Below are 20,791 nucleotides of genomic sequence, written 5' to 3' on the forward strand. Positions count from 1 at the left end.
TACCTAGGTTTTGGTACTGTTTAAAGATTATTTTTTTTAATTACAAATTTTAAAATAGCTATTTAAAGTCAAAGGGACTTTTTTTGAAATACCCTGTCATAGTTTGTATCAAAATATGGAGGTGCAAACTTTAATCTGCTGTTACATTACGCTACATAAGGTGCCATTAATGCTAGGAATATTTACACAGCTTCAAGTGAGTCCATTAAAAAAAAGAAAACAAAACCCACAGTGATTGTTGCAAAAAAAAAAATAGTTCTGACTGAGTCTTACTGTTTTCTCCACCTTTTAAAATCATTTTATGTCTACTCTGAGAGTCAGTTTTTTAGAAACAGCCAAGTTCTGTGATTTTTTTCTTTTTACCTGAGTGTTATTACACAAACAAGCTGTTTTCTTTGACAGCTGATCAATGTCAGTGTTTCAAAATGTAACATTATGCAAGGTGTTGTGAATAGTGCAATGTCATTGAGAGATGCAGAATTTCATCTCTGAAAATAGTTTTCAGATAAGGCTTTGAACAACGCATTTTTAAGGTAGTGCTTTTTCCAATAGACTTGCTCAAGCTAAACTACTTTGAGATTTAACAAGGACATCACACAGGTGATTCAAACAAATTTTTAAAAATTGCATAAGGGTTTTTATGAGATACGTGTGTCTCAGGTTGGACAAGTAAGTAATTCTTGCTCTTTGTTTAGTTTTCTGCCCGCATTTCTTACATTTGCAATGTTTGGACTTAACAGCTGCAGACAGAGTTAATTATTAATAAAAGGTATTCCCTTTGGAAATGTAAATCACTAGAGCTCTGTCTGCTGATTTTTAAGGTTTATGAGAGAGTTGTTTTTTCTTTATGTTTGCTTGTTGTTTGGGTTTGGTGTTTTGGGTTTTTGTGGGTTTTTTTTAAACTAAAACAGCTATGGGGCCAAATGAGAATACAGTCACTTGCAAACGTGATTTTACTTTTTGCATTGCATGGTGTAGAGAGGATGTGAAATATTTACATGTACTAGAAGAAAAATCCTGCTTGGCTTAACAGGGTTGTAGCACATATTAGAAACAATTCATTTCTATGAAAGCAGAGTTGATATTTGAGGGAAGCTGGTGGGATACCTTCAGATATTGAAGAATCACTACTGGAGCTGGTGGTTTTCTGCAGACTTGTGCTTGCCAAAGATTGGCCTTCCACTGAGCAATTCTGCATAACTTATAAAAATTGTAATTTAAGAGGTAACTGAGCAACAAATTCTGTCAGTGCAACAAAATGTATTGTCCTGGTGAGTGATAGGAGTATATCATGTATATACTGGAGGTGGTCTTAATTGTGTAAAAGTTCGTATGTATTTACTACAAATATATATATTCACTGTGTGTGTTTATGTGTGTATATACACACATACACACAAGTTTTAAAATTATATTGAGTGATTTCTGGTCTCATTTGACACTTTCACCTGTGCATAAAGATTTGTTCATGATGTTAACATTGTGCAGCATGGCCTAAGATGTGAAAATGGAGTGGGCAGGATTTACTCTGCTCCCTAGTTGGCTACTACATAGGACACTGACTCAGTAATCTGGCAACTTGAATGAGCAAAGCGTTTGTTTGTCTACTGTGTTCATTCACTGTTTTCAACTTGCAGCGTGCTCTGCTGAACTGCAGTCACTCACCCTGAAGAAATCCTAATACTCCTGCTGATGTGCATCCCTGAAAAAGCACAGCTGTCAGGTAGGCTGGGGTGACTCCTGTCTTGATGCAGATGTCACTCAACAGCCTGAAGTCCCGTAGGAGGTGCCATGTCTTGGCATTTTCCTACGTGATCCCTGTCACGCCCGCTTCTCTCCAGTCTAAAGTGTCTCATTGCATCTAGTCTCAGATGGGGCTTGGGCATACACCAGTCTCTAACATGTACGACTGAAGCTAAGTCTATGAACAAAAATGTAGCTGTAAGCCTGCCTAATGCAAACCCAGGCTTTCCATCAGTGGGAGGTATGCAGCCTCCTTGCAGCATTTAGTGCCTTTGTTAGAAGCACGTGCAAATCAACCAGTTTGGCATTCTTACCGTCTGACCACACAGTTGCTGCTTGGGCTTGTTGCTGGTTCCTCTTGCCACTTGATTGTTGCTTTTGGTTTCGACTGATTTGTGTGTGTTTTGTTTAAAGTGTCTACTGTGCATCAAAGGCTGGAGATGCATTCTGCCTGCAGAGTGCACAAGAAGCAGCATGGTCATAAAGGAGGACAAGAAACAGGACACTCCTTGCAGAACCATGCAGTGCTTCCACAGCAGCTCTCATCGGATACTCGAGTCTCATTCATTAAAAAGTCCCTCAGAAAGGAGTCAGTCTGTGCTAGAAATGTCATCTCCTGGTTCACAGAGAGAAAAGGACACATTTGCAATATGAAGTGTCTCAGTGAGAGCTTTATAAACCCTGCTGAAGCTGGGCCACTGAGGGTTAGCAGATACAGCAAGGTCACGGCACACATCTACCACAGACAGGAAAAGGAGCAGTGGTCTGTTCTCCCATACCTTTTCACCAGTTGCTATTGAAGTCTCCTCCATGGGGCCACTGGATGAAATTAGATGGACCGTTTCTCTTCGAGTAAATGGCACTCGCTGGTGGGACTCTGGTAAAGAATAGCTCAAGGCCCACTGTCCTTGCAAAACAAAGTATTTGGAGGTCTCCCTCCTGCTCACAAACCAGTAAATTTCTCTGCTTTGTTCTTGCCTTCCTAGATAGTTCCAGTTAATCACAGTGTGTTTGCCTTCCTCTTCCTTGTAACTCAACTTTTAAAATGGTTTAAAATGAATATATAGTGGTGTTGGTGTTTTGGTTTTTTTTTTTTTATTGTTTCCCTCAGTCCCTTTTCTCCCTGTTTCTGCATTAGAGATGCTCCTTGGCAGCCACGGGAGGGCAGTAAGTCTGTATGAAGAAGTACCAGCCATTTTAAGGTACTCTTCTGCGTGCCCCGTGTTTTTCAGTGAGGCTGAAGGTCCCGGAGTCTCCCTCACGGCAGGGAGAAAGCAGGCACCCCACACCTCAGCACAGCTGCAGTTTTGGCACACCAAGGGAGAGGCTTTGAGTGAGAATGAGCTCACACTGTATCAGAATCCATTTAAAACCAGCTGATTTCAATGTTCAGCACTGCAGCTCTGGGTGAGATGCTGTGGTTACATTTCACGCTCCATTTTGTCTGGGTCCTCCCCTATTGTTTTTATTTTTTAAAAAGCATTTTAAAAAGTAGTTTCAGTCCTACAAACCCCAAGCATAAGTCAGGGCTCCTCCAGACATCTCTAAATTAGATTTTCTTCTGAGCATCTTCAAGAAGCAAAGGAATAATTATACTTACAGCTTTGTCATTCCTCCTCTCACTTGCAGTCTCCTGTTCTGTCCCAGCAGGTCTTGCTAATCTGGGGGGGGGGGGCGAAGAGTACAGTGCTGTCATTCCAGCTCTCAGCACTGGGGAATTGAGGGTCTAGCTAGATTGTGTTGTTTGTGCTGTCAGGCAGATCAGGGGTTATCTAGTTTTCTTGAATTTAATTGCTTTGTAAGAAAGCAGCCTGGACAAATATGGTATCTTTGTCAGAACTTTTCCTACCACACTATTCATATGCCCCCTAACACACTGTTGCACCCCTCATTAAATTTATCCTTGTTTCCCCTGCCCCAAGTAAGGTAAAGTGATGTGAGCTGTTCCCATTCTACAAATGCGAAAGAGAGCAAGACTAAGAGCGTAAATGCTATGTTTAAGCTTAGTTACATAAGAAAGATCTGCCCGCATCAGATCAGGGAATCAAACGTGATCACACAAGTCACCATCCTTCCTTTTACATCTTCCTTTTGCTGGAGGTTTGCTATCACCTACTTCTTCCTAAATTCAAGACATTTGCCCTGGGCACTCAAGGAGTTAAGTGAATATGAACTGTTATCTTCTCCTTCGTGTGACACATTTGTTTGACAGGTGCCCAAGAGCACAATATGGGAGGTGGCTGTGCTCAGCACTATTTATGGCTCAGTATTAAAAAGATATAAATAAATAGAGACTTTGAAGTGGAACTAGCTAAACTCCTTGATATAGAAACCTGAGACAGGTACAGGGCCAAGTAGCTGGAATGGAAGTCTTCCAAAACTGGGAACTGTTTGAGTCCTATCAAATACACCCTGAACTAAGTGACAGCTCTCAAGGCCAACTGAGGATTAGGTCTGTGCAGAAATAAATGCTGTGAAGCCTGGCGCTCCTGAACTGCCTTGCAGGGCCTGAAGAATCAGAAGAGGGCAGAGTAGGAAAAGCATTATTCCTTTTTTATCCTACATCATTGATTTCTATTTCAGGGAGACCTTGATCACCCCAGTATAACATTTGAGTATGACCACAGCTAACTTGCATTTAAGCAGAGTAGAAACAATGTAGAAAGAGTGTGAGAGCAAGTATGGAAAACTGATCCAACCTTTTAACTTACAATGTACCGTACTCAATCTTTACAAAGCTAAATGTAAGCAATTACGATTGTCCCTGACTTGGTAGAGCTGGATCTATTTATGAAAGAACCTGAGTCTTCCTTCAAAACTGGTGTAAGGCGAGCAAGATCTCTGGAGCTGAAGGTAGGTATTCAGGATTACTTTTAAAGCTACCTATCCACAGCTTTGATATATCAAGAGTCAGTAGCAATAAAATGCCAGTAGTGTTAACAACTATTCCAACAGGAACTTCTTAACCCTTCATCATGCCAGGCAACAGATGCCCTCTCCAAATACGGCCTTTGTAATATTCCAGGAAGTTAAAATTTGAGCTATTTTTGTTCTCCAAATATTGTGCTAATAGTTAGTCTTCCAGCAGTGATACGTGCAGTTTCCAAGAGGCATGAAAACCATCTGACTTTCTTCTTTACTAAGGGGAAAAAAAAATCTGATTTCTATCCCTATGCGATTTGGGTGGGCAAGCTAAGAACTGAAATGGCAAATACTCTGAATGATTTCAGACAACTCATCATGCTTCCAATTCAAACTCTGGCTTGTGCAGAAAACTAACGGGGAATAGAAATCCAGCAAATGCATTTGGCTATAGAGCCTGTGGCCAGTCAGCCTAGGGAATAATATATTAGAAAAACTGAAACATATCTGAGGCATGGCTTAGATCTACAAGACAGGAATGGGGTGCTGCCTGTTACGATAGTGCAGCTATAGCTTTAAAGACTTAAACAGGATGGGAAAATGAGGGATAGCAGGGGACATGAAGCAATATGAAAGGCACTTAGCATGTAAAGGGTTAGGTCACCTTCCTGGCTACCATTGTGTGTGTGCATGCATTTCAGTGCCATCGTGAAACTGGAGCACTGCTGCAGAGAAAGGGAGAACATCCGTCTTCCAAGAAAGGAACCACGTTTCCTACGCTTTGAAAGCAGACCACCAGTTAAACTAAAGTTGTGAAAGTCCACAGAGTGGATGGCACAGGATGTAGTCACTGCCTAGGCTTTGTCATTAGATACTGTATCTAGCGGTATTGCTGTAGGAAAGGGACAATCTGTGTTCCCACCTTGGGCTCCTCCAGGCTAGAAATCTTCTTGGAAGCATCTGGGAGTTGATGGGAGAGTGAACCTGCACTGCTGGTTCTTGGCACCGCTGTGCCTGAAGGCAAGCTCTTTTCCCTATGCACAGCTACAGAGCGTGTTGAAATCACTCTCCTGTGATTCCACTGAGGATTCCCAAGCACTTCTTTAGGAGTCAGGCTTCAAGAGCACAACAGAACAGAAGAATGCCATTAGCCCTATTTCACAGATAGGAGCTGAATAATTTGTTTAGGGTCAAATGAAGGGCTTAACCTGGCTGTCTGGACCATCTCTTGATCAGTCATTCCTTCCAGAGGCTTGTATTAACTGCTGGCGTCTCCCTCTTAGCCGCACACAGATACGTGTCAGGATATTCTGCCACCAATCGATCTCCCACTCCAGGTATGCAGACACAGGTGTAGATACTAGAGGTCAGATTATGCAGTCCTTCTCAGCTGACCTCAGGAATTGGATCGATAGCCGCAGCAAAGCAGAAAAAGGGTCAGTCAGCATCCAAAGGTAGCAATGATTCTGCTTTCCCCCTAGACTGACTGCTAGAAGTACATTTTCCAGACCATCTATGAATCACCTTCAGGCAAGTGGATGGAGCTTGTGAGCTTCTCCGTTTGCCACACAGGCACTCAGAAAAACCCTACAGCTTTCCCTGTCTTACTCCCACACTTTGCTTCATGTTGGAACAGTGAAGCAAGACGCCCAGAGCCAGAACAAGGACCAGCTCTCAGGGCAGTGAAAGCAAACACGTTGTCTTGGGGATGATTCCACGTTAGGACAAAGTGGCTCACTGGCTCACTGCTCTTCAGCTATGTGACACATGGCAATGCCATGCCAAAAGCTGGGGGCAATGGCTCAGTTTGGCAACATGCTCTGCCATTAGCCAGCAGAGCAACCTCTGATGACTAGTGTTCATTCTTAGTTCCCGTAAAGTGTTCAGAAATAGCACTCTTCTTCCCATACTCCCTGGCTCCAGCTTGCCTTCCTGTTTAGAACAACTCTGCGCAAACTGTTCCAGATAATCCTTCTGTTCATCGTAAAAGGCTCTTTAGAGTGGCTAAATGCAGGCAAAGGACTGGCTTCCACTTGCTTGGCTTCAAAATTAATTTGCCAAGTTTACCTGGGGGTGAATGGCTTCGCTAGTTATCATCTGTAAAGGGAATCCTGGCTGGAAGCTACAAAGAACTACTTTCCACTATGCCTGTGCAGGATCGATTGAGGTACATGTAATCTATCAGGTGGCAAGAGGAGAGGGTAAAGCACTCACCAAACTATGCAAACAAATGCAATTTACAATGAGCAGAAACGACCGACCTGTCTAGCCCAGAGATAAAGAAGAATTACAGACTTAATAATGTTTAACCAAGTGTCACAGAAATACTGTATACTTGAGGCACACAACTGCTAATCAGACTGCTGCACTCTTTCCAACTTCATCAAACCCAAAATGGCTTTGCTCAATACCTCTAAAAAGCACTGTTGTGCAACAGAATTTGAACAGGCAAGCGTGATATTGTGAATGTTTTACTATGTTAACTGCTAAGGTGGCAGGGGCAAGGTGCCTGTCCTTGCCCTACACTGCCCCACACTATCCAAAGACAAGGACTGGTATCACTTTCTTCCATTTAGTGCTTCTATCTGCAGCCTCACCACCTGGCACTGTCCTTCTCTCAACCTACTCCACCCCCATGGGCCTGTCTCCAATTTCCCAAAGCAGCCGGTATCCGCTCGGCACCCAAGTGGCAAAGTTTGGAGGGAGCAGTGGGTGGCACGAGCCACAGCAGAGCATGGTGTGGTGCCATATGCGTGGCATGCTGCACAACTTTCTGGCAATCCTCTGTCAGCGATGAACATGTTTGTAGTTTGGGCTTGTTGTGGCTTGTCACCACCTCATCTAGAGAGTAACACCCTAGTTTTGTTTTCCTTCATAACCTAAAGAGAGAAAAAAATCCATCTACCTATATGTAAATTTCCAGTTTGTGGGAACATATTTGCAATGCTTCTTTTCCCCCAGTGGGAGAGAAAATCATGTTTTCCAGCCTGCTGAGCATGTGTGCAAGGAGGGTAGGGGCAAACCCTGGTGAAAGATAATGAGGCTGTGATTTGCATCAAATCCCTGAGAAGAGAAATCCAGGTGGGTACCTCTAAGATGCCTGAAAAATAGACTTGCTGCTTTATCCCCAAATAATTATTAGCGATAATCCCAGCATTGATGGGCCCACCTCCTGTTAACAGTTCATTACTGTATAGTCATGAGCCACAAATACCCTGTCAATAGCCATGGCAGTCTGTTCTGGATTGATAATAGCAGCAGACAAGAAATGCTCGAGTCTTACACTTTGCTACCAACACTGGCCTCCAGGCCTGTGCTGGTCTCTTCCCTGCAGACCCACAGAGATAATAAATCACCTCCACAGTTTGACACCCTTCACCTTTCCTTCCTCAAAATGGCCCCTCTCTGGGCGACACAGAATGGGGGAGTGGTGTGAGCAGGGGCATGGAGAGGCACCTGTGAAGGTTGCTTTCTCAGCAAGGCAAAGCCTAGGCAGCAAAGTAAAGGTTTTTGTGTCTTCTTCCCCCTCCTTTTTTTCAACTAGGAGACAAGGCAGCCCTTCAGCAGTCCTTTCCCCTCCACAGAACATCCACCTCCTCCCAGCCAGGGGGCTCGAGGCCGTCCAGCAGCCCCACTGGTGTTCCCTGCTCTCTCCAGCTGCGTGGAGCAAGGCTGCTCAATGGGAGGCCCAGCAGCAAATTGGGAGAGGAAACCCTGAAACACCCATCCTGCTCCCTGCACTGTGTCTTCCTCTTGGACAGAAAACGTTTGTCTTGAGAACTACTGCACTGGCTCCTTCCTACAGCACTAAATCATCTTAAAAATAAAGTGCTCACTGACTAAATGAAATAGAGCCTTGTCTCCTTCCCTTTGCAGCAAGGGGAGATAGGGAGGAGAAGTGCGAAGAACGCCCGAGCGCTTTGGGATGAAAATACACAGTTCAGGTATCAGAGAAGTCCTAAGTGTTACAAAAATAGCTCATCATTTGGACTATGATGATACTGGACGTGCATCTACCACTGACTGAGTCAGAGAGATCTCATTTCTTTACAAGGCTGTTGCTCTCATTCTTGGCCATAAAGCCATGTAAATAACATATGGTACAAACAGCGTCACCGAAACCTGCCAAAGTTTTGAAATACCTACAAGTTAACTACTAAAACCAAGCCACCTGTCCAGTGACTTCTCCTTGAGCTGTTCCAGTTCATCATCCCTATATTATTATAATATGTTGATGGAACATCATAAATCTATGTAGTCAGATAAGACATTCCTCTCCTACCCTGAAGAAATTACCTTCTAAAGAACATGAGTGAACACAAGGCAAAATTCCTCAAGGGGTAGCTTATCTGAGAGTCAGTGGTTGCTTGGAGAAGGAGAACAGATGGAAGCATTTCCAGAGCAGCGTTTGCTTTGTGGTTAGCTGTGTGAACACGGGAGAAGGATGGTGACGTATATTTTATTGTGGTTGGAGAAACAGCTTGGGCCTGTCCCATGCAAGAGAATTTCTGAGTGTTCTCTGAGTAGCCTGGATACTTGTCAACCTAATGACATGACCAAAAGCTGCTTAATTGAGACTCCATTAGCTCTTTTTTTCTGCAGGTTAGTTGTCTACCTACTAATTTCCTGTTGCAATGGAGCCCTTCTTACTGCAGGGCCCAGAGATCCTTCCAGGCTCTGGCTCTCTAACTTTTTTTGTTCGTAGAAGTTTAGCCACTCTGGCCTGTTCCTCTCCGTGTTCCTCTCTGGGAACTCGGCCCACTTTGTACAAGGCTTTAAAGAAGCCAGCTTTCACCAGGTTCTTCAAAGCAGTCAGCATCAGAACTGCCAAAGCTTTTCTTGGGTGTTCCCTGGCAGCCGGTAAGTGGCGAGCTGCTAGGTGGTGAGCGACAGACACCTCTCAGAAAACAGCCAACAGGAGGAGGAAAGCAACCCCACCCAAAGGCTGACAGCGATCCTGCTGGAAGTCACAGTCTAAGAGCCCTGGACTCGCTCTTCCCGGTGCCCTTCTTGCTGCTTCTACCCCAGACCCGCAGCAGAGCTGTTCATGCACCTCATGAAATTGCATCATTAAGACTTTCGTTATGTAAATATCAACAAGCAATACGAGGTGAAGATATGATGGCACAGCTAAAGCATCTGCTGTGGAGTCAGGACTTCCAGCTGCTACATCAAGCTTTCCCACTGACCTTGGGCAAGGTACTGACCTCGGGCAAGGTACTGACCTCCCTCTGACTTGCAAAAACAGGATATTTGGAGAATTAAATGATCTTCAACAAACCATTCTAACGTCAGTAGAGAGAAGGTTCTGGGAAAGTGTGACTCATTGTTAGTTATAATTTAAATTTATTATAATTTTTATTATACTTATATATTATAAGGATAGCTGTATCATAATAGCATTTATATCTGTAATGTATATTACTATGATCAAATTTATCACACTTTTATTATAATCTAATAAAAGATTGATTTACATGATCCTCACAGGTGTAAAATTCTTGCCAGAAACGCTCACGTTTCTGGATAAGGCAGCAAGTATGTTGAAATGTGACTGAATAACACTACTGAACAACATGTGAGAAACAAATAACAGCTGTAGTACCAAAGATGTGTTGTGGCCAATTTCTTAATCATGTACACTTCTTGTTCTTGAAGACAATCAAGAGTCCCCAAAATCTGGGAACTTGGTTTTTCACAGGACTGCTCTGGCTTACTCTGTAAATTCAGATCTGCACTGCACAGATCTGCAAAAGAATGCAGGCATACAGCACAAAAATTACATGGGATTTAGACACACAAGTGAAAACTTTTAACATGCAACAACCTCATTCTGCTGTCACATCTAAATTTGTCTGAGATTTGGAAGGGGTGGAGGAGTGCTCTGTTCTTCTTTCCTCTTGCTGAGCTTTCCCATTATGTAGAGCAAAATAATAAACAGTAAGAATATGGATAATGCTGGAGAGGGGAGAAGGCAAGAGCATGCCTAAAAATTAGGGTCCTGATGTGAGGGTGGAGTGCTGTAAGTCTTCACAGACAGAGATGGAACTTGAATTTGGACCTCCCAAAGCCCGTGGGAACCGCCAACCGCAAGGTTGTTATGTAAACCACCAGTAGGCTTTCTGAAGAAAAGGATGACTCCCTGGTCTATTTTTGAAGAACAGCACTCTGCCCCTTACTTTTTCCAGAGTTCTGGGCTGTAAATCTCATAATCGGTAGCACTAAACCAATCCCAAATACTGACAGTATTTTTTCAATTTGACCATTTTTCTCCAGTTTATAGGGAGATATTGCATGGCTTCTGCTGTGGAACAATTCTCCCCGTGTTTTACATACACCATGTTAGACTTTTTATTTAGGACTGTGGGTACATTTGGGCAACCATCCCCACAAAAGTTAGCCTCTGGATTCCAGATTCTGAGTCCTAGGTGTCCTGCCCCTATTTCCCCTCAAGAACTAGAAAGTAACAAACAAGGACATAAACTATCCGCTCCCAGCAGCTTCAATCCACCTTTCAATCCTACCTCTTTGCATTCCAAATTGGGTGGGAAAACAAGATACTTCTCTCTTTAGTCTAAGTATAGAAAAAGCTAGCCTTGTGCTCAAGTTCAAGGGGTCTTTTAAGGCTGCAAAAAGCCTGGCAACAGAAGGTGTGATGCAAATCGAACAGCAGCTGCAGAAATACCCAATGGTTTACTGCGTGGGAATAAAGGGAACCAGCCAGGCCTGTCTTTGAAAGATGGGGAGAGCTGCATGGGATAACATGCTTGTTCTGCCTACATCTCAAAGACAGTGTGCTCATGCAGAAACCCATGCAGTTCTCCGTGCTCAGCACAGTGAGTAAGACATATTTCACAATTAATGCCAAGCTGACGCAAGCAAAGTGACGTTACACAGAAACTTAGAACTAACATCCAAATTCTGTACAGGAACAGATAAAAGAGCGTCTTTAGAAAAGACATCTGACACACATCTCTTTCCAGATGAGGGTAAAGGTGATCTTTCCTTTAGAGACAATGGTATGGAATCAACCACGAACAGAACAGTTAATTCATATGCATTTCTGGAAGCGTCAGCATTTAATTTAAGACTACTAAGCATTTTTCGGACAGAACTTTTCAAGGCTGGGATCTTATTGTAGCCATATTTTTGCATCACCTAACACATCTAGTCTCTATCCCATTCTCAAACGTGAAAGTGTTATGTTTGGCCTTTCCACTTCAGATATATTGTGTCTATGCACAGCCTGCACATAGAGCAATTATGTCAGTAATATGCCTTCCCCAGGGAATTATTTTTTTAACCTTTCAAGTTCAAATCTAGCCTTTCTAGTAATGACTGAAGCTCGCTTCCAATCCAGATAATCTCTGGGTGATGAGTTTTGCTAAATTTACTTGTAGCTCTCTAGCAGAGACCTTCTCATGCCTTACCTGGGAAGCTGAGTGGGGCTTGGGTGGCAAGCATATCTTTTTATTAAAAAAAAACCACAAACATGAAGGAATTTATGTAATATTTGAACAATATTTTGTGTATTCATAAACACCAGCCAAACAACCTTTGGTGTGAGCAGCTAGAGATACAGGATATAATTATCCTCTTCTACAGATGGGGGGGGAAATTTGGCACAAGCAGGCTGGCTGTGTAGAGTTAAACCCCTAAACACACTTACTGCAGACTATTTATCCAGTTTCCTTTTCACAAATCCTTGGCACCCACAACTCCGACAAACTTTGATATAGGTCCTTCAGTGTGGATTTAAGCGCTCGATTCAAGCTGAAAATGTTGGCCAAAGCAAGCAATTGACAATGCTGAAATCGAAGCTTGGGGCTGTCTGTTGGTCACTCCCATAAGTTACGCTAGGGCTAGAGGAGATTATGAATCCTGTTTGTTTTAAGAAGTGAAATATTTAGTCTCCAAACCTCACCCAAATATACTTCTGCACTAATGCAGCCGTGTGGCAAATGTACCATAAAGAATGTATTATTATTTTTCGGACAGAAAAGTTGCTGACAGCGACAGGCGCTTACCAGAACATCCAGAAGAGCACAGAGCTCGCTGTTACTGTAAGCCCCTTGCAGCGTCCGTGAGACGCCGCACCGCTGGAATCAACCTGTAGAAAACGACGCGCTAGTTTTATTTCCAACATGTATACGAGCGTGCCATTTCCGACGCGTGCGTAAGACGGATCAAACGCGATTTTAAGCCAATGCTTTGAAAATAATCGCACTGGCATCCACGTACGGAGGTGCCTCGGACACGGAGCGCCACAAAATGGAGTTGCTCCGGTGGCTTGGCAGTGCCCGGAGCCTGCCAGGCACGGGTCTCCCGTGCCTCCCTCCGCGCACCCGGACGCCGCCGGAGGGCTGGTGGGGCCGCCTGAGCCGCGACACCCGCCGCCCCCGGGGCCCTCCTGAGGCGCGGGGTACGAGCGCCGCCCGGCCCCGCCAGGGGACCGACCTCCCCGGGCCCGGCGAGAGGCCGCCACCTCTGACTGATATCCCAGTCCCCACTCGTTACGGGAGCCCCCGCGGCGCGGAGGGGGCCGCCCCGCGGCTGGCAGGAGGAGGCAGCAGGTCCCCCCGCCTTCTTCCTCCCCCCACCCTTCCCGCCCGCAGCACACGCACCTCACGCCTCGCACCCCCCGCCCAACGGCGGCGGCAGCCGCCGCCGCACGGACCTCACGGGCCTCACGTCCCCCTGCTGCCGCCACGCGCGCCGTCCCAGCCCCTCCCCGCCCCTCATTGGCCGGCACCCCACCCTAGCCCTCCTGCCATTGGCGGGGGCGCGGAGCGCACGGGCTCGGCACGCACCTCGGCGGCGGTTCACGCCGAGGTAGGGGGCGGGGCCGGCGGAGAAGCCAATGGGAGTGCCGAGGGGGCGGGGCGTGAGGCCGGGCATGGGCCGGGGGCGGCCGGGGCGGTAAACAAGCGCGCGGGCCCGGGCGGCGGCGCCTGAGCCGAGCCGAGCCGAGCCGAGCGGAGCAGAGCAGCCAGGTGAGCGCCGCTGTAGCTAAGCTAAGGCGGGCAGCGATTAGGCTGCACTGATCTGTGTGTCGGGGAGCGGCCGCAGCGCCGGAAGCGAGAAGGAGGTGCGGGGTCCCCAGTAGTGCGGTGCCTTGCGACAGTCCCCGGCGGGGGGGGGGACGTGTGCGGGGTCTGGCGGGCAATGGCGGCGGCTGCCCGAGCCCCGTGGGGTCGGACCTGGCCGGGAGGCAGCCGGTGCCGCGGCCTTCTCCGTGCCCTTGCCGGGGCGGCAGCAGGGGGAGGCCGTACCTCCTGGAGTCGCGGGAGGTGAGCGGTGGGGCCGCGCCGAACCGCCGCCGAGAGCGGCCCTGCGGGGCCGGGAGCCGGTCAGCGGGGCTGCAGCTGCCCCGGCGAGTGTCCAAGCGGCGCGGGGCGCGCCCGTAACCGCGCCCGGTCGCCCGAGGCGAGCCCCGGGCGATCGGGGCCTTGTGCAGCGGCTGGGCCCGGCCGTGTCGCTGCCGCCGGCGGCGGCTGCAGCCCCTCGGCTCGGGGCGGCGACGGGGAGCTGGGGACCTGCCTGTGTCCCGACGCCCGTGCGCGGGGGAGGCGGGGGTCTGCCCTCAGCAATCCCGCCCGCCGGAGCGGGGACGGGCGCGCCCTGCTCGCTCAAGCAGCCGCGCGGGATATCCTATATATTAAACCTAAAATTGCTTAAGAGAAGGGGTGGGGAATCCACTTTTCCACCCAGTAGGTTATCCGTCTTGGCACGGACACGGCGGAAGAAAATGCAGAGTCTTGCCCTGTGCTGCGGGCATGTGCTGCCCTTCCAGGCTGCTCTGGGTTGGAACCTGGCTTCGCTCTCACCCTGGGACCGTTCTGTGCGCCTGGCTGAAGGTGGAAGTAAAATAAATCTGTTGGCTTTTTGAGCTTGCCCGTAGCCGAAACGGGGAAAGAAGCCTTATGAGACCCTTCGTCGATAAAGCGCCTGAGGAAATAGATCTTACTTTTCACAAGCTGACAGGCTTGTAGAGCTTTTGTAACAAAGTAAACGGGAATTACTGGGGAGGCACTTAGTTTTAAATAGGCACTGAGCAAACTACCTATAAATAACTACAGATGTAAAAGCTTGGCTTGTATAATGTTGCTTTCATAGTTAACTGACCGTCCTAATTTCTGCAGAACTGTATTTGTTATGAAATAACGCTTTTCTGATACCCACACGCACTCATGTCCCACCCATCAGGAATGCAGGTGGGGAACTTCTCTGCATTCCCGCCATGCAATGGCAATACAAACTTGGTACTCAGCTTTATGAAGAAAAAAGAAGTTGGAAAGCTACTCTTAGTAGAAATGCAGCAAACTCTTCTATTTAGTGTTAGGTAAAAAAAAAAAAGTGAGAGGCTATAAAAGATTATCTTTCAATAACCTAGAATATTATTTTTCTAAAAAGAACTAACCTAAGGACTTCTAAAGTTTAGTTCCCGAGTTGCTTGTCATTAAATTAGGTTGCTTCACTGAACTGGGGTGTATTCTTTAAGCATATGCAAAATAAGTGTTAGCACTGGCTGCAGAAAGATACTGGCCAAAGTCAGTAGTAAGTAGTAGCTCAGTAAAAGACTAATGAAAGGATTCAGAAATTGCTCCGAGTTAAAGGCTGAAAGCAGATCGGCATTTAAACAGATATTTGGTGGCCTTGCCTTTCTCTGTTATGTAAGAAGAACTTGCCTCTTCTTCATGTATCATCAGAATGAAAAGTTTAGCTGCAGTTCATGTGCTTGCCAGTCTGCTTGCTTTTAGACCAGGAGACTTACTTCTGTATTTTGTAAATGTTTTTTCTTTGCTCTTAGTTAGCGATGACCTTGGTAACCTTGAATAAGATATGCTTAGAATAAACAGTTGTATGTTGTCAGGTCTTACTCAAGGGGGGGGGAATAGGTGACCTGCTGTGCTTTGGCAGTGTCTCCCTTTTAAAAATAAAGTGGTGTGATAAGTAGAAGAAAAGGTCAGATGATGGGGAGAATTCCCTTGCATGTTTACTGTCTGAGTGTTGATCACCTTGTTTCGTTGCTGTCAAGGAGAATTTTGTGCTATGCAATCCAGCTCTCATTATTTCATTTGTGATATTTAGAGCAGGTTAATAATAGCTCATATTGCATCCATGCAGCAAGAACAGAACTTTTTTTTGCTTCTGGTCCTCCCATAGTCCTTTTACAGGCAAGTGGTGGTCTGTTGTTTCACGCCCTGTTTGTCAGGCTGTATTGTTTTTCTAGAAACTGAGGGGGATGAGAGACAGTAGCTGAATTCCTGCTTTTTAATTTCCTTTATGTTAAACTGGTTGGTTGGTTACAGAGCTTTTTTTGGTATGTAAAGATTTGTTTGCTTTTCTTGTGTGTGGGGGGTTTCTTTTGACTGTTTTAACAAGGATGCTAGGGATGGTGTGTCTTGTGGTCTTTTACCTTGTGTGTCAGTGTGCATGGTATAGCTTGCTTGATCCAGCTGTCTTGCTGAACGCATCTCGGGACTCAGCTTGATGCATGAATAAGCATTTCTCTTATTCCTTAAATCTACTTGTACTTATAGGTGAACAGTCCAGTTTAGGATGGAGGTAGCAAGTCAGAAGCAGAATTTGGCTAACCTATCTCCTGTCTGTGTATGTAGGTCTCCTGGTTTTCTCCCTCTAAAACTCTTTAAGAAAGCAGCCTGGAAGAGGAGGCTTTCTGGCTTATTGAGCTGTGTATTCTGGGATGGAGCATCTCTAGGAGAAGAGTAGCTTCTCTTTCAGCTTGTTTTATAAAACATGCAGCCTGTTCCATGACTGTGTGCTTTCCTTCAGTACCTGAAGAAGAAATAAGTTATTTGCACATGGAGCCAAAATGCAAGCTAATAGTAAAGCACAGTAAGGGAGGGGGTTGAGTCAGTGTCTGCTTTCCCACCCAGCAGTGAAAGCTCATTTAATTTTGACACGTGCCTATCTTTAGATGCTGTCTAATTTTTTTTTAGATGCCACTTGTTTTTTGTTATCCAAAACAAGTTTCCCCCACCCCTCCCCAGCAGATAGCAAAATTAAACCAAACTGAGTTGGTGACAAAGAAATAACAGGATACAAAAGTTTTGCCCTGTCTTTACACGGTTGTGCTTCTGCACTTTATTTTAACGGCTTTTGTGTTTTCTCAGTCAGTAGAGGTGCAGAGCTAAATGAGGCATGTTAAATTCCCAGTTATTCAGTATCTGAAGTGTTCTATGTGCTTCTCGCAGCATAGGAAATAACACCAGTTGCTCTGAAAACCTTAGCTGTCAATCTGTGGAGTTACCTTCTAGAAACTATAAATGCATATGTCCGCTTAACTCTGCATATGTGTGCAGACTTGTTTAAAGTATAGGTGGGTGTTTTTTTTCTGGAAACTGCATGAGGCTGTGTCTTTCTTCTTAAAGACTATGTAAATTCTTTATGAAGAGACATCATGAAAGATGATTTGCTTGTGGTCTAGGTGGTCCTAGAGCTGTTTTGTGTTGTGTAGGTGATAGCTTCCACTTAGTACTGTGTTTGTTTTGCCTCTGCAGTTTTTCCTGGTTTTCTGTGTAGATTAGATCTATATGTAGCCCCTTTCATTGCTGTTAATGTCTCCTTTTTAACCAGTTGCACACCTTGGTTTTTCTGGATGCACTGAACAAATGTACTGTAAAAGGGCTTGATGTAGTATTCTGAAATGTCATGGCTCTTCTGCTGCCTGAATTGTGCCATTTGGGAATATTATATCCTCATCTTAGTTTGATATGGTCAAAGTGATAATCAAGAGAATAATTGGGACTGGGCAACAGATGGAAGTGAGAACGACTGGGTGGTAAGCTGCAAGTGGATCAAGTGTTTCTTTTAGAGAACTCTTCTAAAATTGGTAAGCCTAGTATTTTATGTTGCATAGGAAAGCTTTGTGGAGCATGGTCATTCAGAAGTCGCTCTGGGACATTTGGGATTTTTCAAAGGCACCTATCTAAGTTGCTTAAAACTTCGGCTCTTCTAGTTTGGAAAAACCAATGTTTATTCTATGTTGTACAAAATATGATTTCATAAAATTTATACAGAGAGAGCATACATAATTATAGATTACAGATTCTGTATCATCTATGAGAGCTTGCGGTTAGGTTTAGTAGTAAGTTATGTGAATTATAGAGCTCATTTACTCTTATTTATCCTACTGTCAAAAGTACTTAAGTGTGGTGAGTAGGAACTGACACAGATAACTTGTTTGAGGACTGTGGCAGAGCTGTAATGCAGGAGCTGTAGGTTTGGCTAGACCATGCTCACCTTCAGCACAGAGATCAATTTATGTCTTCTTGAAGTAGTCATTCTGCCCACCCCCATGGTCCTCTTCTTGCATGCTATTTTTCCTCTTCTTACACAGCCAGAAAAAAAAGAAAGCTGTCATAGCTAGGACGCTGGTATGTAAGGAGGCTATGAATAGACTAGGATGTGTTGTAAGTTACTAAATTTGAACTTAACCCTAGCTTCCAGGGCAAGGTTGAAAGTCATGGGATCTATATAGACACATACACCTGCAGGATCAATGGTGGGAGCCTGTGGTGTTTGACCTGCTGTTCATGATGATAACAGAAGGGTTATGCTCACCGTGTAAGCAGAGGATGTGTCTATGCCACCTGGAGAGACGTGCGTGGGGTACCTCTTACTGACTTTGTAACGTAGTGACTCAAGACGCAGCATGCGTGGTTCTGTCCTGGCATCCAAAAAACAATAATAAGCAAAACATCTTCTTACACCTGAGGAAGACAGATGTACAGTTACAGGGTGTGTCTAGTTTTCCAGAAGCTTATAATTAGAAAGGTTCTGACTAGAAACCATTGCTGGTGTGGTATTTGATCATTTAGATACAACTGTTAACAATATACTGTTAAGATGGTCAGCAAAGTGGCTGTAGTAAATCCTGTTCTTTTTGTGCTCTGTAGGGGTGGATATTTAAAGGACACTTAAGTGTAGGCCATGTGCTGTAAGGATCAGTGTAGTCTGGAGAAAGCTGTGATTCTGTTCCCGACCCCATCACTGACGTGCAGTGTAACTTTGGCTAGATTACTCATTCTCTTCCCTCTAAAGTAGAGAGCTTTGATTGTTAGTCCTGTCTCTTTAGCTTTTTGAGATCTATGAGTGAAGAGTGACATGTGTTTAAATGTAAGAGGAAGAGCTGCTATTTTTCTCAAGAATTTTGTCTTAAGTAATGGTGTATTTGAGTCTAAAGCAATCTGCACTTGTTTGTGAGGCATAGCTTTTTATTGGGTTTCCAATTCCTAAATTGGACTTGGTGTGCTTTCAGAAAGTTACAACTTCCAGTAAAAACAATTACAACATAACAGTGTGTGCCTCCCCCCCAAAAAACCCAACCCAAAACTGCAAACTCATAACCTCCCTCATTTATACTTTGTATTCTAGTTCAGAGCATGAGACCAGTGGGGAGCTCTGTTACCTGTGCAGAGCTTAACGCTGTGGAGCTGTGCATCCGAGGGGGACTGGCTCCGTGCGCGTCAGACAGGGAGCTGAGCTCTCGTGGTCTCTTCTGCTCTAACTGGTGAAGAGACTCTGCGAGAGTGTAGACCTGCTCTGCAAACCTAGGGGGAGATGTTTGTAATGTTTATTTTGTTTGAAGCACAATGTTTGGATTTGATCAGCAGAGCTTTAGCGTAACCTTTTTATAAATAACCGCTGGTTGGAGTTGTTCCATATAGATGTGGGGGATTTGTCTTTTAAAGTGATGCTGTGTGCTAATACTGACAGAGGGGTGACTTGGAACTGGTGAACTGTGCTTTCATGTAAGCTTGCCATAAAACCAAATAAAGGTGTAAATTCAGCTTGTATAGTTCTGTTTCTTCAGTGTATACTTCAAATTTGGCATCTGACTGAATCTCATATTAATCTGTGTGTTTTGTGGTCATGCTCCATTTTGATTTTAATATTCTATTGTCCTTGTTGCTGGATGAAAGATCCACATGCATGGGAAGTAGCTTTAGTCACAGAATTTATCAGAATCATTCATGGCTTTTGAGCCACATAGGGGATACAGTGCAATGGCTTGTTCTAAGCACTGCCCAATGCATAAACAGAAGAAAACTCCTGGGTTTTCCTTGACCTCTTTGTTCTTCCTCCCTTTCTTCTTGGTAACATAGGTAATACAAAGGTAGGATGTTAGGTATAAATACAACTCCAGATTGGCCCAATGGCCCCAATCTTTGTTGCCCAAACAGTACATTTTAAAGGCCTGCAAAGAGGTAAATGGAACATATTTTGTCCCCTAACTGCAAATACTTATTTCCCAGGAGAAGGAACAGAATTCATTCTCGGGGAGAAAAGCAAGTGAGCGGTAGCCTTAAAATCACAGTGTTGGAGTTGGATCTACCACAGTGTAATGGGAAACAACGTGTGCCCAGGACAGAATTTATTACTGTATTGTGTCAAGGCGTATCGGCAGAGGAAGTGGCTTGTAATGAGGGAACGCGCTCTCCCACTAGGATCTTAATTGTGAGTGAATTATTTCTAGATCTGTGATCAGGGTAGAAGGGGACTCTTAATTCCAGGCACGTGGCTGTGACTGTGCTTTTGCATGTCCCCAGACATGGTCCAGAAGGAGGTAGAGCTGTCAGTCCAGAGCATTCACTTTGCATTGATGTATCAGTGCCTAAAATAAAGCAGACTGTGCTTACTTTTAAAGTGTCCAAGCATTCTTTTCACTCTTATGTTGTGTGTCAAGCCATTTATGGGGAAAATTGTTCATACTGGGTTTTGAACTAGCTGTCATACGCCAAAAATGACTGCTAAGCCTTCTGAATTTTGGTGCAAAGATGCACTTGCCTGCCAAGCAGCCCACTTTTATCAGTGTGTGTACCGTTGTTAATAGTGATTTGAGAGTAAACTAGTTCCTCCTGCCCTTCAAAAGTGTTTGTTTTAAATGGCATTGGGAAATGGCTTTGTGCAAGGGTAGTTTTAAAGCAGCTTTCAGAGGCTTGGTGAATTCAGTTTAAGGAGGCTTGAGTCAAAGCCACGGGGCACGATTCAAATATAGGATTCCTTAGTTCTGTTGTAGGTCGGATCTTTAAAGACACTTTTTTTTTTTTTTGTAGAGCTGCAGTGTGTGGGAGATGTGGAGAGGGGGAAGAATGAAGGATTAGCAAGGTAGATACTCAGTTCATTTTAAAGGATGATGGCAACTTTCTCCTTTTAAAAT

The 20,791-nt window shown here is 44.9% G+C and overlaps 1 protein-coding gene and 1 long non-coding RNA gene across 5 annotated transcripts in view; one reads left to right on the top strand and one right to left on the bottom strand.

The window, feature by feature from the left end:
- Nucleotides 1-3,342: 3,342 nt before the first annotated feature.
- On the bottom strand, nt 3,343-13,316 carry LOC135312833 (uncharacterized). 2 transcript variants are annotated; one of them, XR_010372456.1, is made up of 3 exons: nt 13,230-13,316; nt 12,633-12,715; nt 3,343-3,404 (listed from the first exon to the last, which is right to left on the bottom strand). It is a non-coding gene; the product is annotated as an uncharacterized LOC135312833 (long non-coding RNA). The 2 variants fall into 2 exon arrangements; XR_010372455.1 differs by lacking the exon at nt 3,343-3,404 and adding an exon at nt 10,023-10,352.
- Nucleotides 13,317-13,468: 152 nt separating this feature from the next.
- COQ8A (coenzyme Q8A) overlaps nt 13,469-20,791 on the top strand; it is a 48,147-nt gene continuing 40,824 nt past the window's right edge. The window contains exon 1 of one of the 3 annotated variants that reach the window (XM_064446393.1): nt 13,469-13,598. The gene's annotated coding sequence lies outside the window, so the exon portion shown is untranslated. Of the gene's footprint in view, nt 13,599-13,671; nt 13,694-20,791 lie in introns of those variants that run through there. The other 2 variants (XM_064446394.1, XM_064446395.1) reach the window with 2 other exon arrangements.

The sequence above is a fragment of the Phalacrocorax carbo genome, chromosome 3 (genome assembly GCF_963921805.1).
Source record: "Phalacrocorax carbo chromosome 3, bPhaCar2.1, whole genome shotgun sequence".
In the NCBI taxonomy this organism is placed as follows: Eukaryota; Metazoa; Chordata; class Aves; order Suliformes; family Phalacrocoracidae; genus Phalacrocorax; species Phalacrocorax carbo.